We start from the raw sequence: 10,542 nt of genomic DNA on the forward strand, positions 1-10,542 counted from the left end.
AAAAAAACATGGAAAATAGTCATAGGGGCATGAGCAATGGCACCAAAGCCAAAGCCTAGCTGGCTGGAAGTGTGCAATCCTGCTAGACAGGCTCCGCAAGGCAGGATCACTACTGCTGCAGTCCCAGGAGGACCCCAGGACCCTAGGCAAGGCTGCTGGGGCCAGCACAATGCTGGTCCCACCCTCTCCTACCCAACCTGGGGTAACTTTCTGTGTGCCACAGTGTGCATGGCACAGGAGTTTCCTGGGTACAACTAGCAGTGGCACAAGGTATGCTGCTGCTGCTAGATGTCCCTAGGGAACCAAATGTTCACTCATGTCTGGATGCAGCTTATGTGTTCAACAGTATCTTTTGTTTATATTAAACAATCAGATCTTATAAGATTTCTTGGAATCAAATACATAGTTTCTGTGGAATCCTGTCCATGGTCTTTTATAAATGTATATAAATTATAAATTCATATACATGAGCCAGCACTAAAAGTAAAAGCCAAGCAGATGTTGAGTTAAATTACACATCTGTTGGCTTGAGAAGGAATTATATGCATGCCAAATTGTATTTGCCCTTTATTTTTCTCTAGAGACTAAATTTCATAACTGAAATAGGCACAACATAACAATTAAAATAATTGCTTTTAAGTAGTCAGTTCCATTGCATTCACATATTGTAATGATATTACTTTTTAAAAATCCATTTGTTATGTTTAAAAACAAATTTACCTAAAGAAAAAAGCTGTACTTAAACCACACATGGGATTTACTCATAAAATAATAATTAAAAGTATTAATTCAGGAATATATAAACATTTAGTAGAAAATATTGGATTGAATTATATCAAGTAACTATGTTTATTATTAGTAAGCAAGATAGTAATTAGAATCAGTTTCTAATTACATATCTGCACGTTTTATATTGATATAAATAGCCACATTAATATCTTGACACCAAGATATATAAAAAACAGTCATGATTTATGACCAACAAAGAAGAGAGTCAGCTGAGCAAAACAGAATGTATAAAGTATAAATTATGTGCTTGCATTCAAATAGGGAAATATTTTGTTTTTAGTTTTGTATAGAGCCAAACAAAAGTAGCACTTATTCAAATGCAGTAAGAAAGAGGATTTTGTTATATGGAATGTAATGTGTGTCAAAGCTATATAATAAATGATATTTTACATTTATATAACTCCTATCATCTAAAAAAAGGCATATAGAATGTATAGCAGAGGAACAAAGTCACCTTAAATGAAATGGAAAGGCAGTATATTTGAAGCTGATATTTGAAGGTGAAATAAAGTAACTTAAACAATAATAATTAATTTGTGCAGCTCATTTTGCAAGATATCAATAAGACAATAATTTAGCATTAAAAAGAAAAAAAAAAGACGAGACTGCTCTATAGACAATGAAAACATCCTTAATTACATTTGAAAAAGGAAAAAAAAAATAAAACAGAATGGTTAAGCACAGAAAGCCATGTGTCTCTCCTGGTAGGAAACAAAGTTCTGCTCTGTGCAGGCAATTCCACAACTGGCCTATATAGAGTTTCTTATAGTCTTGACTGACACATGAAGTTCACGTACATTTATTGTACCGGAGGTGTGCAGAAAGTGCTCTACAGCTGTAACCAGACAGACAATCAGGCCACATAGAGCACTGAAAAAATGGCAGATCCCACACTAAGAAAACCTTGGATAGTTGTGGTATCAGATTTCAGCACTGTAAGTTACAGTGCCACAACAAACATCTGTGCCACATCCCATCATGAATCATGGTAGGTCACATTCTGCTGACATCCCATGGAGCATTTCACTCTAGCCTAGGACAGAGCTCATTCAGTCTGCACAAGAGCCAGACTGGCCCTGCCCCTAGGCTCTCAGTGACTAGAAGCAGTGAAAGCCCTGTTTCTAACCCCTCACTCCCCTTGTTCTCTCCAGCCAGCTATGAGCCACTGTCTCTTGGGGGACGCATAGGAGGGGCACGTACCTCCCCCCACACCCGAGATTGGCCACAGCCTCTGTGCGGCTGCCTGTATCACTGGCACTCCCTGCCACTCACCTGCAGCCCCTGCACTCACACAACAGGAAAGGAAGCCCCACGTGCTGCTGGGAAGCCTGCTGGGGCTTTGCAGCACCAGAGAGAAACTTCAAGCTCTGGAGCTAGCTGCCTTCCCTGCCTGGGGCTTCCATCCCCTGCAGCGCAGCCCCTGCAGGGAAAGCAGCTCACTCCAGCTCCTGAGACTTATCTCTGGTGCTGTGCAGCCCTAGCAGAGAAGGCACCTGGCTCCAGCTCATGGGGATTCCCTCCCTGCTGTGCTAGTGCAAGGGCTGTGCGTGAGTGGCAGGGAGTGCCAGCAATACAAGCAGCTGTGTGGAGGCTGCGTCCAATCTCAGGGCGGGTATGCGGCCCCCTGTGTCTCCCCTACACATAGCCTATAAGACAGTGGCTCAAAGCTGGCTGGAGGGAACAAGGAGAGTTGGAGGAATGGGGGCTGTGCGCCTCACTGCCATGTGGAGAATTGGCCGGAGCCACAACCCACTGGGCACCTGCGCCCTGAGTGTCCTGACTGATGCTGTGCCATGGGGATGTGTGTGTGAGGGAATCCTCACACCCCGCAACCTCCCTCACATCCACACCCTGTCCCCACAACTCCCCATATACACATTCCCCCAACATACCTGTGCCCCGCCACACAGCCACAACCCCTCACAACCCCGCACACCCACATCCTACCACACCTCACCATATACATCCACGATACACACACACATCACCTATAGCACACACACATACCCCCCCACACACATGCCAAACATACCACACACACCACACATACTATGCACACACCACTCATGCACACTCCCCTCACAATATACAAAACTAAGAATGTGCTTTTGAGTTATTTTTCAATGACCTCTGTATATACTATGCAAACACAAATCATGACAAAAATATTTTTTGTAATAAAATTAAAATATGTTATAGTAGGTGTTTGACTTTTAGTGTGTGCTTTTTTTTTTGTTTGTTTGTTTCCAAAATGGCAACCCCCCCCTCCCAAAAGGAGTATTTCCAGGTGAAGGACTTCTGGTGGCAAAGGTCAGGGATTAGAGGATGGGACTTCCATCCCCAAGATGGCAAACAGGGGGTGGGGCAACTGTCAAGGGGTGGAACTACCCATGCAGCCCCTGATAGCTCACCAAAAACTAGTTAAGCAGCCCTCCACCCAAAATAATTACCCACCCCGGTGTAGGCCAAGAGACTGAACCTCCAGAATAAGAGATTTAATTTATATAGATAGATTTTGTGTGAGGCAAGTATTTCTTATGGTGATATATTTTATTAGACCAACAGTGTTATAGGGATAGAATTAGACTAGCTTTTAAATGCAAGACATTCTTCATCATGTCTGATCAGAACAAACCAGGCACAGCATAGTAAAGAACAGTAGTGAGAGAAATTCCCAGGGGTAGGAGACAATTAACAGAATAAAAGCAGCTGATTACTGGAAAATCAGGGCCTTTTGAAGGAAGGAGGGTCATTCTCACCTTTCATGTGTGCAAAGAATCCAGGAGTCATGTAAAATATAATGTGTCATAAACCTCATCAGCAGGAGCAATCCCTTGTATTTAAGGATGATTGTCTTCCATGATTTTTTTATCTATGGGTCTGAAGATGACTCACGAGGCTGATCCAGGATTGACATATTCTTGTTGCAATTTGAGCACATGTTTCTGGGCAGGGTAGGTTAGATTGCTCTGGATTTTTTATTCAGTCCACAAAATGCTGTTTCCGCCACTCCCACTTTTCCATTTCCTGTTGTCATTGTACAGTTTCAAAGTACTAAGATCCTTGCAGAAGACTCTTCCTCCACTGTGGGGCAATCCTGGGAGACAGTCTCCCATGAGTTGATGTCAATTTTACATTTTTTCAAGTTGGACTTGAGAATGTCTTTGACGTGCTTTCTCTGCCATCCTCTTGAGCATATGCCTTGACCATAAGACTAATATCAAGGTTTACTGTTTGTTCTTAGTGTCCAGACAGCTTATCAATTTTTGTTCTCAATTTAATTTTTTAAAAATGTTAAGTAGATTTTTCCTGAGCATGAGGGGCACTTTTACATGTGCTCTGAGAATGGGGATGGAACACTTTAATTACAGCAGCTCTCCAAGCACCACCATGTGTCATGTATCAACATCCCTGTGCTTCAAAATGGTGGCAGGAGCACTTGAACTAAAGCTCATTTGATGGGTCTGAAGATGAGTTGATGAGCTTTAGTTCAAGCACTCCTGCCACCATTTTGAAGCTCAGGGACGCTGATACACAAGATACAGGAGGCTGCTGGAGGGTGGTAATTGCCACGCTCCAGAGGACTCAGTTAATCAAGTCTGTTCTGATGCTCTTGAATTCCAGCATATCAAAAAAACCTCTATGCTCATGTATAGATGCTTGAGGCTAGTGATACAGCCTGAACTAAATACCAGTTAGAAAAATAACTTTTGTTTTAGTCCATTATATGAATGAAAGTGATCACTTAAGAGAAATGGACAGCAAATCAGTAAAGCAAAAAAAAAGTTATCGGAAGTAGTTACAGGCCAAGTAAAGAATAGTTAAAAGAGATAAACCTAATTATGTAAAAGAATAAAATCATTGGAAAGGAAAGAGAGCCATTATCACCAGGGAAGCACAGAGAGGTTAACAGAGGGAGCAGGTACAAAATAATTAACTACCTTCCTTTTAGCCTATTTTCTCTTCTTTTCACAAAATCCTGTTGTGTATATATATGACTGTGTTTCCACTTTGGTCAACCCTGGTTATGTCTCTGGTCTATTTTCTGTTTTATTACACTTTTCTTCTCCCTTATCAGGTGTCTACATCATCTTCATCCAGAAGGACATCCAAAGATTGTATCAATATTTCCTGGGTTTTCTGAGGTTCAGTTTCTCATGCCCAAATTGCAGTGGTCATAGAAAAAGATGGAGGCATATAAACACAAGTGTTTCCATCAATTTTCCAGAAGTGTGGCATTGGATTTAAGTCCATTTTTTACCTCAGAAGACTTGATTTACCAAGCAGTAAAATACTAGTACATCTACGTATCTGCTTTTCTTCTGTAAGAAACATTCTTGATTTACAATCAATGCTTATTCTTTTGCTAATTCCAAGTATTCTTCAATATAATTACTTGTCTGATGGAAAGTAGTGCTTTTATTCATAGGGGAGATGGGAATTCAACATTCTTAAAAAAAAAAAATCCTTTATTTTTGCTTTACAGTGTTTATTCTCTTCCTGTAACAAACATCAGTTTTCTCCTCTCAAATTATTTACATTATAGGATAATTCAACATATATATATTTTTCCATATATCTATATATCTATAGATATATCTATGGAAAAAAATATACTCCAGCATGTAAGATCTGCATTTAAATTGAACATATAGTCTAATTTAATGTGTGCACGTGCACATGCACCATTCTAGATGTTCAGGTTAAGGAGTCATAGGATCTCATGCTCTGTCCACACAATTGTACCACATGATAGAAGCATGATTGTGGGATCTAGTATCAGATCACATCATGGTTTATTGGCAGTTATGGCAAGCCCAGCATCCTCCTGCATGAGAAAGTAGCAAGATTCTGCAGCTGAGTCCCCCAGCTGATTGGACTGGCAGCTGTGGCAATGAATGTTTCGTCTTTGTATCTGGAGTTAACGGGGCTCCTAGCCATGCGGGCACCTTGCTATATGTGCAAATTAGAAACCAGCTATAAAGTTATTACACATTTCCCAGCTCTAACTTTATAGCTGGATAGATCTTTTTTATGGCATGATAGTTAATTTACCTGTTTAGTGAGTCTAAATTAATTGTGCAATTAACCAGTTAATTGCATAATACATGTAACATGTACAGGGGACTAGAGAAGGCAAAAAATTGAAAAAAAAATTATTGAAATAAGTAATACCAGTTGAGGTAGATAATCATACTAGTTTTAATTACACTATACTGAGGGGAAAGAAATAATTAGTTTTAGAATATCTCAAATTAGTATTTCTAAATTGTTGGTATAGTATCTGTAGTTTTTCAGTAAATGGAAGGTAAATATTTTGTATGCATCATTAAACACTGCTAGGAAAGGATTTTTTCTATTTAGATTTTTTCATCCACTGGAAGTGGAAAAAGGCTAAATGTGTCAGGAGCTCTTTCCCTTTAATTTGTCTGCCATGTAGTGCTTAGGATGTTGGGCAAAGGTGAAAGTTATCAATTTGATTTTAAAGGTTGGTACAGCTTATGCATCCCTCCTTACTTCTTGCCACCTAAATCCAAGTACAATCTATTCTTATAACTTTAGTATTTCAGAGATAGCTAACATAATAACCCAATATCCCTATTTTTTAAGTTATTCTGCAGGAATTCATTGCCCACACCTGCTGAAAAACAATCAGGATCAGAGATCAACTCTACTTCCACAAAAGTCAGTGGCAAATATCCAGGGAGTCAAAAAAACCCTCACAAAAAAAAAAAAAAAAAAAAGAAGCAGTGCACACTGGGCCAGCATGCACCAGTCAAAACCAGGGTCTGGCTGGCCAGAATCTCACTTAGGCTGTCAGCCAGGCTCTTCGTGGCAGGAATGCCACTGCTGCAGCTGCAGAAGCCCCCCCAGGAACCCAAATAAGGCTGCCAGGGCCAACCCATTCCTGGCCACAGCCTTCCCTTACCCCACTCAGGATAACTTGCTGCATGCCAGAGCTCATGTGGCATGGGTGTTTCCCGGGGACAATTAGCAGTGGCACAAGGTGCACCGCTGCTAGTTGTCCTCAGGGAACCAAACATCCATGCTTATCGGGACACAGCCTTAGAGTGTATACAGATACAACAATTGTATTGATATTAAAGGGTACCAATGGAAACCTTTACACTGTAACTATTGTTTTCATGATTCTGCAATGATACAAGCATGGTGAAACTACAACTTTAAACTGATTTTATTCAAGTAAGAGTGATGTAACTAAAATACATATTTCTATAGCATCATTAAGACAAAGTAGTCCAAATGTACTAGGTGATGAAGACTCCCAAGTAACAACATTTACTCCCATTTTATAATAAAAGATAGTTTTGCCAATACCCTTGGAGTACAAAGTTGCTCAGTTATCACAATAACATGTCCTTCCAAAATAACTTGGAGCAATCTTCAACATAAATATATATAGTATATAAAACTATCCTCAAACCAGAAAGGTTATTGTAGGATTACTGAGTGCCCCCAAAATAGTTGACAATGTAAAAATGACAAAGGAACACTGTTACTCTCTTCGAAATTAAAACTGTTTCTTCCAAGAAAATAACTATCTAAAGAAAGGTAAATATCACACTCATCTGCAGAGAATGCTTTGAAGACTATAGATTTCCTTAAATAAATAAATACATTGGCTGCTCAGAAACCTGTATTGTTCAAAGGCACCCTTCCCTATCACAGCATGAAACTTGTTTTTCTTTATGGAGGACCTGACTTTGGGGACTTGATGCACTAACATTATCTTCTTGCTTACTTTTTTGCTTTCTTTCTTTCAAAATGTCTGCTGACAGTTGTGTTCCCTCTGAGTTCTGGGATCCTGTGTCTGTTGTGAGCCTTTCTCCATATTTTGCTTCTTTTCCCTTCTTTAGACAGTCTGACCCCTTTTCCATCATAGGCCCTCACTTTTCATTACTTTTTCCTCCCTTTTTTCACTTTTTTAAAGCCCTTTCTCTTGCAGTAACCTGCTCCCCTTTCCCTCCCCTTGTCTCCCTTCCTCCTTCTTCTGGGTTTATTTTGTTTTCCAACCCACTCACTGAAGCTGCTCTATTGCTGCTTCTTCTCCCTTCTGTTCCCTGACATATTGTTCACCTTTCTCCTCTCCTCTGGTGTTTATTTGTTTGTTTTCTAGCTTGTTACCTGAGGGACAGAGGGCTGCCCATCCCCCACCCCTCAGGTACCTTGTAGGGTTAATCTTTTATTCACTGGAATGGCTGAAGGCCCACTGCTGGGGCTTCTGCCCCTTTAGACCACAGTTTTGGTCACAGGCTTCATGCCCCTGCTTCCATAGGAGTGGAGGAGTGTGCCACTGCTGTGGGGGGAATTAGTTGGATGCAAAATTATCCTTTACGCTGCCCAGGTAAGTTCAGTCTCCATCATTTTCCTCAGCTCTCCTGTTTTGGTGCATGATCTTGTAGCAGCAGGTGTGTCTGTCAGGGGTGTTTTTTGCATTGCAACACCCTTAGGCACACCACCTGTAAGGGTGGTAGCCTCTAACATCCCCCCATTTCTCTCAGACAATGATTTCACTAACCACCTATGCCCTTATGGTATGGTTACAGGGCCAGTCCGTAGACTGCCACTTGGCAGCAAGGTTCCTGAGCTCCAGCACGTCCTGTCCTTTAAAAGGCAGAAGCTCATGCTTCTTAACAAGGAAAGTCAAGGTTTGCCCAGCTTCTTGTCTTTCATGATTGATGGGCAGTGGTATGAGGTTTACCTCTCTACTGGGGATATCCCATGCTTTCACTGTGGTAGTAAAGCCGATCTGGGCACCTGTGGTGGCATCTGCTGGTGGTTTGTCTGCCTCCGGTGTGGAAGCCCCATCAGATGGCAGGGATGAGCCTTCCATCCTACCACTCCCAAATTTGTCAGGGACAGGTGGCTCCATTGGGAGCCACCCCCCCACCCCCACTTCATCAATACACAGGAGAGGCTTTGGCTCTTTCTGGTGAGGAATGTAACTCCGAGAACCAGAAGAGGCTTCTGAGTGGGCCTTGTTATTTCCTCAAAACCTTCCCACCCCTTCGGGGGGAACAATGGTTAGTGAGTGGGATCCTCCCCTCTCCGCCCTCCTCCTCAGCATCCCCCCCTCCCCCCCCACCCCAAGACCCTGTTGTGTTCAGGCATGTCCCAGAAATGGGGGAAGTGGTGAGAGAGTCCAATGGCCTACCCATCGCCTCTCAGCTCCCTGAGACTGATAAGGTCAAAATAGAGGCATGGCCCTCTTGGAGCCACAAAACCGTTCTGAAAGAGAGAGATTCCAGCCCAGGAGAGTGCCCCATTAAGATGTCAGGGACTGATGCCCCTTTTGTCCAGGGGTAGTGAAGGAGGATCTTCACCATGCCTTCCTCAGATGCCACTGGCTGTCACTGCTGTTTGCTGCCCTTAGTGGTTTGCTTAAGGCACTAGGCTTGGACCTCTCAGAGGCCACCTACTTGTTTTTCTTCCTGTACCAGATGGCTGATGGGGTTGTCATCTGCCTGGCCAACTTCTTACTCAGCCAGGCTAAGATGGCCACCCTCAAGAGCTGCAGGAACTAGCTCACCAGGGCTGGCTGAGAAGATAATGTGGCTCTTCCATTTTTTGGTCCAGGTGCATCTGTCGCTGGAGCTTGAGCATGAGGTCCTCCAGAGGATGGTGCCACCTTTCAGGCACATTGGGCCATTTGCGGGGGTTCTCTCCAGCATTGAAGATGGCCATTTGGTCCTTGTGCTATGACATTGCCCATCTCCCCTCCACCCAGGGTACTGGCAAGGGCCCTAGCAGATTCATGTGGTAATGTAGTATTGGATGTTTTTGTTTTAGACTGTGAGGGCAGACCTTACAGACTCACCTCAGGCTCTCTCTTCTCCACCTGGGCCCCTGTGTGGGCTGTCCCTTGTTGTTTTGTTGTCTTGTCCCTCCCCACCCCATTTTTCTCCTAAGAAACATTTATAAAAAGTCTTTCTTTCTTTCTTTCAAGATGGCCGCCGACAGCTGAAGCCCTTCTAAGCTCCTCCAGCTCAGGTGCTTTCAGCTCGTTGCCTCGCACTCCCTGCCCCCCTTTTCCTGTCCCCCCCCCAAAAAAAACCCTTGCCTCTCCCCACCCTGTCCCTGGGGACCCCCTCCTTGCCCCTTCCCCCGACTTTCTGAGCCTTTTTCCCCTGGGCTCTGGCAGCCTCGTTTGCCTCTGCCCCTCCACCACCTGAGTTGTCCCTTTGATTTCTGCTGCCTCCCTCCCCCAGGGCCCCTTCCCTTGGTCCCTGCCATCTGCCCCTGCCTTGGGGCTTGCCCTGAGCCCCTGCGGGGTTGCTCTGCCCCCCCTCAGGCCGATTTTGGGGCGTTTTCAGACCCCTCCCAGTCCCAGTCCCCCGTGTCAGCCTGAGGCTTTTTTTTTTTTTTTGCTGCGCTTCGCAGTTTAACCCTGTCCTGGTGAGGAATGGCGGCTCCTACGCCTGGCAGCTGGCATGAGGATGTCTCTCGGGACCTCCCACTGTCTCATGGCCTGAGGGTTCATGCCCCTCTCCATGTGGGGCTCGAGGCTTGCGTGGAGGCTCTGGTGCCCTCCTGGGATGGCGTACGATCCGCTACGCGGGGCGCGTGAACACGGTCCCGATGATCTATTTGAGCAAGCCCGCCTTGGTTGACAGGGTGTGTGCGGAGGGCCTGGACATTGCGGGCATCCACTACCCTGTCACGCCCCTAGAGACTCAGGCAGTGAGGGTGGTGATTTCCAACGTCCCACCGCACGTTTCCAATCGGGAGCTG

The 10,542-nt window shown here is 43.9% G+C and overlaps 1 long non-coding RNA gene across 3 annotated transcripts in view; it reads left to right on the plus strand.

The window, feature by feature from the left end:
- The window catches only part of LOC109283468 (uncharacterized), a 63,909-nt gene extending 57,373 nt beyond the window's left edge, over positions 1-6,536 (plus strand). For all 3 annotated transcript variants that reach the window (XR_009460031.1, XR_009460039.1, XR_009460044.1), the window contains one exon: positions 4,868-6,536. This is a non-coding gene — a long non-coding RNA (uncharacterized LOC109283468). The remainder of the gene's footprint in view (positions 1-4,867) is intronic.
- The last annotated feature ends 4,006 nt before the right edge of the window (positions 6,537-10,542 follow it).

Source organism: Alligator mississippiensis, chromosome 1 (assembly GCF_030867095.1).
Source record: "Alligator mississippiensis isolate rAllMis1 chromosome 1, rAllMis1, whole genome shotgun sequence".
In the NCBI taxonomy this organism is placed as follows: Eukaryota; Metazoa; Chordata; order Crocodylia; family Alligatoridae; genus Alligator; species Alligator mississippiensis.